Source organism: Mytilus californianus, unplaced genomic scaffold (assembly GCF_021869535.1).
Source record: "Mytilus californianus isolate M0D057914Y unplaced genomic scaffold, xbMytCali1.0.p SCAF_20, whole genome shotgun sequence".
Taxonomy (NCBI): Eukaryota; Metazoa; Mollusca; class Bivalvia; order Mytilida; family Mytilidae; genus Mytilus; species Mytilus californianus.
The window spans coordinates 6,505,747-6,512,727 of record NW_026262669.1 but is presented as its reverse complement, the minus strand read 5'-3'; positions in this window follow the sequence as shown (position 1 = coordinate 6,512,727).

The following is a 6,981-nucleotide window of genomic DNA, read 5'->3' as shown; positions in this document are numbered from 1 at the left end:
ATTACCTGCTTACAGTTTTGTATCATAATCTGAGCAGAAATACATTCCAATGTGTGAATGGAAATGAAATTAAACTTTAAACTTGAATGGTTGAGAACAAACGAGGAAATTTATTTGGTCTCTGTTTGAAAATGTAACTAATCAGAATAATGATTTCTGTTATTTGATGAAAACATCTAAATAATGTATACTATACTTGAAACCTTAGGTGTTACTGTTTGACGTAAACTTGCTATTCGGTGAACAATCGGTGACGCGAACTTGACTTATCAATGACTGATCGTTGATCGATACAATGAAGCTTATTTGACTCATCTCACAGAATTTATCTGGCAGTTATTGTGACAACCGTCATTGATCGATCAGTCAACTAATTGTATGCACGGATCAACGAATACCTATCTCATTTATCTTCTTATGTGAAACGAACTCCGCAGTATTTACAAGCGATAAACACGGACCTCTTAAAAAACACTATTACCTGAAAATGTGTATCCACCTTGTCACAATAACATAAGACAAAATTATATAAATGACTTTAAAGGCGATATTTCTGATTGCTTCATTATTGGTTCTTTTAATTTTCTGCTAAATAAATTACATTATAGCAGAATGATAGCATGCTTAGAATGTTTCTATACTACTTAAAAGAGATAAAATGATGTTATTTGAAATTAGTACCCTATTAAGCAGTCATGCATTTTAATGTCACTAGGTAAATTAGTTTTCACAAAATGTAAATAATATAACAGTAAAGATAATTATTGCCTTGTTTGTGTTGATTAAGAGTCCATTTTTGTCTTTATTTTAATATAAATATGTTATTGGTATCAGTACTTTTGTACAACAGGTTGGGTTCTTTGTCCTAAAATATAATAAATGTAAATGATAAGTTAGTAACATTTTGTTTAAATTGTTTAAAAATTGCCATGTTCAGTTAGTCATTTCAAATGCCTCTATATGAGTTGCTTTTTATTTTGTATAAATTTTGATTAGGCTAAGGATATAGATGCTTACACTTATGTTGGTGTTAAATAAGAGTGCAACAATTTCTGTATTCTAATGAAAACATGAGCTGCCATTGTGTTTTAGTACTTTTTGTACGTCAGGTTTTTCGTAAAATATGATGAATATCAGAAAAACGATACACACATTTTGTTCGCATTGTTCAAACATGTCAATGTTTCTTCTTTTATAGAACAATTATGCACGGTTGTTTGCAATCAGATATTCACAATGCCTCTGGATAATTAATTATTTTTTATAAGATTTGAATACAATAAGGATACAGTTGCCTAAACTTTTGTTTTTTGTGGAATAAGAATGCAATTTTGTTTTGTTTAACTGGAGTTCATGAACAACCATTTGATTTTTGTACTTTTTGTACATCATAATGGGTTGTTGTTCATAAAATATAATGAATATATGCAATACGTTGCAAATATTTGGAACACATTGTTTAACAATGTCAATATTTCTTCTTTTTTATAAAAAAAATGCACTGTTGTTTGCAAGAAGATATTCTTATGCCTCTAGATTGATTTTTTTGTTTGTTTTTTTTTTAATAAACTTAGATTGCAGATGATTAAACTTACGTCTTTATTGAATAAGAGTTAAATTATTTCTTTATTTTGATGAAAATCATGAACCAACATTGGTTTTTAGTACTTCTTTAACATCAAGATAAGTTGTGTTTCGTAAATTATGATGATTATAACGGATAGTAAAATTTTGTTTGTTTTGTTTAAAAATACCCATATTTCTCCTTTTTCATGAAAATAAATGCACTTTTATTCGCAAATCAACATTTCAACCGCCTTTTGATGAGTAATTTTTAAGATGTATGGATACATGAAGAATAAAGATGCATTAACTTGTTTTTTTTATAAATAGCAAAATTTAGAAGATATTTTGCAACTTTAAGAACCAAAATCATGAACCACTATTGTTTTTTTATAAATTATGATGAATAAAACAGATAAGTTAGTAAAATTGTGTTTGCATTGCTTAAAAATACCAATATTTCTTCTTTCTTGTCAAAATCAATGCCCTTTTATAGACAAATGGTCCTTGTATACGCTTTTGATGAGTTATTTTGATAAAATGTGGATATTCAAAGAATAAAAATTCTTTAATTTATGTGTGTCGAATAAGATTGCAATTATTTCTTTATTTCCATTGCATTTTAGTACTGTTTGTACATCAACATGGGTTGTTTTTCTGAAAATAAGAGAAAAGATGCTCATATGTTTTCTTTTGATAAAAATCAAGGCACCTGCATTTGTAATCAGTCGTTTCGAAGGCCTCAGGATAAGCTTTTTTATAAAATATGAATAATCTAATAGGTTTTGGTACTTTCGAATATCAGATTGATTGTTTTTCTCATTGTTTAAAAATCTCAAAATTTCTTCTTATTATAAAAAATAGTGTAATGTAGTTTTAAATGCCTCTGGATAAGTAATTATTTTTATAAAATTTGAATACTTTAAACACGATAAGGATACAGATGCTTACACTTGTGTTTGTATTGAGTAAGAATGCAATCATCGTTTTAATCAAAATTAAAAGGAATTCATGAACAATCGTTTGATTTGTGTGTTTTTTTTTTTACATCAATATGGGTTGTTTTTCATAAAATATAATAGATATGTAATGCGTTGCTAAACTTTTGTTTACATTATTTAAAAATGTCAATATTTCTTCTTTTTATAAAAACATTATGCACTGTTATTTGCAATCAGTTATTCATAATTCCTTTGGCTGGATTATTTCTTTATTTTAATGAAACTAATGAACCTCTATTGAATTTCGTAAATTATGATGAATATAACAAATAAGTTAGTAAAAATTTTCAAATTGTGGTTTTCATAAGATATAATCAATGAAAAGCATAATAAAAATACCAAACATAAAAGCATATTAAAAACGGAAAAATTTATAATGACTGCCAATATCAATCTCTAACAATCAACGGAACAAGTGTAAAACAATTGTTGTATTCCTGACTTGGTACATGCATCTTCCGAAGAAAATGGAGGGTTAAACCTTGATTTAGAGCTAGTTAAACCTTCCACTTGTATGACAGTTGTTTATCTTATCAGAAAAAAGTACTAAAAATGTTGTTCGAATTGTTAAAAAATGCATTTAGTTTTTATCAAAAATAGTGCCTTGTTGTTTGCAATCATTTCTTCAAAATACCTCTGGATACATTATTTTTTTATACTTTGAATAACATAAGGATTAAGATGCTTAAACTTTTGTTTGTGTTGAAAAATAATGCAATTATTTATTTATCTTAATGTAAATCATGACCACCATTGGATTTTAGTACAATTCTGAGTACCATATGAATATGAATACCTTAACATGTTTGTGTTAAATTCAAATAAATTTATTTCTTCATTTTATTATATTGTAATGGAAATCATCAACCATATAATTTTTTTTGCACATCAAGATTGGTTGTTCTTCATAAAAGATGATAAATGTAAGAGAAAACATACTTTATATTTTATTTAGATTTTTTATAGTGTCCCTTTGCATATTTCTTTAATTCATTAAAATCATGCACCGACATTTGCAATACTTGTTTGTTTGATTTTTTAGAGCATTTTGGTAAATTTAGTAGATTTGAACAATCGCAATAAACAACGTTTTTAACACTCATCGTGTTTGATGAAAAATGCCTTTATATTAACTACAATCGCATTATTTTTTATAAACTTGAAATTTTAGTTCTATCAGCATTTTTCACCTCACTATTAACAAACGTAACAATGTAGATGTGATAACTATGCTGAGTGATTTGTTTTAACTTGTCGGGCTTCTAATTTTTTCCGTTTTTATTTGTAAAATTTCATTATGTGACCTAGTAGAGTTCAAAACGTCAGAAAGGTAAATCGGTCCGATCAGTCAAAGATTTTCGCTATTAGTCTGATGGATTGATGACGGGAGTTTAGCTTGAACTTGACTGATCGATGACTGCTGACTGATCGTTGAAATAGTTGCTCCTAAGGCTGTAAGTCCTATAGTTTTGTGTACGTTTGTAAAATTTTATTTCATTTTTTTTTTATATCTAATATGTTCGCAATTGTAAACGTCTCAGCATTAGTAAGTGAGCAAACATTCTACATATTAATAACTTACAATACCAAAATTGAAGGTCTTTGATAAGCTGTATTTTGCAAAACTGTTCAGATTATAAGTCCTCAATGTTCATCAACTTCATACTTTATTTAGTCTTTCAACTTTATTTTATTCGAGCGTCAATTTTTTTAAGAAGAAACACACAGCTGGGGGTTCACAAGTATGCCCATTGTATCTTTAATACATGTGTTTTGCATGAGGTTCTTCACTTTTGATATTGAATGTCACATTTCTAGCATTTTGCATTTTTATTATGTTTGTTTATAAACTAGAACGTAATCGAATGTTGTTCACCACATTCGTTCTTTATGAAAAGAAGGTTTCCAAATACCGTACCAAACGAGATTATAAAGTGATGGAATAAGATGAGTCAAAATAACCTAAAATATTGGTCAATTAAGTATCAGTATTACACTTTTAAAAAAATCTAAGTAATTTAAATTCAAACGGAAACAATTGAACAATACAAATGCATATGGGGTTTTTAAAAGATGTTTGACATCAACCTGTTTCTCTCTTCTATAACACGCATGGTTAAAGTGATAAATTCGATCATTAAAACATTCAATGTAATTTTATTCTTTTTAACAAACCGAAATTCAATGAATAATGTAGTTAAATTAGTATAGACCAAATGCTTCCAAATTGATGCATTCTTTACATAGAATTAAACATGCACTGCCAGTAGTTATATATTATACCACAAAACAATATAAAAAAGATACCAGGATAAAAATTATGTATGCCAAACGCGTATTTCGTCTACAAAAGAGACGGAAGATACCAGAGAGAAAGTCAAACTCAAAGGTAGAAAATAAACTGACCCATGGCTAAAACCTAAACTGAAAAAGAGACACCAAACAGTATACAAAACTCACAAAACCAGATGTGATTGTATGTATTGTTTGTTGATGATTTACCTTCATGGAAAGCGTTCAAACCAGAAATGTTTAAAGCCAAGGATTTGTGATAACCGAAACAGTTGAAGTATGTGACCATAGAGAACCTGTAGTTCAGTAGTTGTCGTTTGTTCAAGTTAGTTATATCTGTTTTTCGTAAATTGTTTTGTCATAAATTAGCAGTTATTTTTTTCAATTGAATTGTTTCATATTGTTCATGTCGGGCTCTTTTATAGCCGACCATACGGTATGGGTTTGTCTCATTGTTGAAGGCTCTACGGTTGCCTATGACTGCTTACATTCACTTCATTTGAACTTTCGTGGATAGCTGTCTCATTGGCAATCATACCACATCTCCTTATTTTTATATAAACAAAACTGGTTAAATCAACCTAAGGTTAACTTTAATTGTATGTGTTGAAATCTAAGTTTTTTAATCATTTCTAAATCTATTAAGCGAAACTTTAAAATCATACAAATATCACATTTCAATATTTGGCATGATTAATGACAATACTTATTCAATAATCTGAAAGAACAAGCTGTCATCTTAACATGTTCACTTTACTACTTATTCAATTAATTTCATTGTCGTTTCTATAATTCATTGCTTAATGGTATGCTGTTTTTAATGAATATTTATTTGAATTTTTCAGCCGGTAAGTGTCAAGTAGCAAACAGATAAGTATAGCGTACAATCATTTATGCAATTCATAATATAACGATATTTATACAATGGTGTTAGTAGAATAGTAAAGTAAAACAATAAACATACCATGAAAATGATGTGTGATAGACGGGCGTTCCGTCTACAAAAAAGGCGAAAATACCAAACAGACATTCAAACTAACTAGTCGACCATAAACTGACAACGCCATGGCATGAACATCAACAGACAAAACGACAAACAACAGTATACAAAAAACCGGGATTGATTGCATGTGCAGTTTTCTAAATTTACCTTAACGGGAAACGCCCAAAGCAGAAATGTTTAAATCATAGAACGTATAATAATCAACATAGTTCAAGTATATGACCAATGAGAACATACATAAACATAATTATATCAACTTAACGTCAACATTACTTGAGGGTGTTAAAAGTTAAGTTTCTTTATAATTTCTAAATTTATAAAGCGACACTTTGAAATCATACAAATATCACATTTCAATAGTTGGCATGACTAATGACTTTACTATTGAATAATCTGACAATTCAAGCTGTCATCTCGAAATGTTCTACTATCACTTTACTTCAAATTCAATTAATTCTATTTTCGTTGTAATAATTCATTGCTCAATGGTATGTTGTATTCTATGAATATTTATTTGAATTTTTCAGCCGGTAAGTGTCAAGTAGCAAACAGATAAGTACAGCGTACAATTATATATGCAATTTATAATATAACAATATTTATATAATGGTGAACGTAGTGTAGTAAAGTAAAACAATACACATACCATTTTTAGAGAGAAATAGTCGAAAACAAGTATTTAAAAATGGGTTGGTAAAACACTATTATCTACTTTTCTTTAAAACAACTCTTTTGGAAAGATTATAAGAAATTGTATTTTTGAATTATTGTTGTCAAGTATTGAAATATGAGAATACATTATGAAATAATATGACTTGATTATGACAGGCGATTAATAGTTTATAAAGCTTGAATCATGTGATTATTTATGCAGCCACTGGATATGCCAATTACGTAAAAATATCCAAATGTTTCCTAGTGTCACATCTTGGTATGTCTTTATTTTTATAGTAAGGAGACAGTAGTTAACCGATGTCCTAATTGTGACTTTATGTTTACACTTGTTTATTCTTTTTAATTATACCTAAAAAATAGAATGTTGTGCTACACACCATGTATATACTCCTGATTACGTAGTAACTACTCATCAATAGGCGATCAGCAAAAGAACATCACATTATC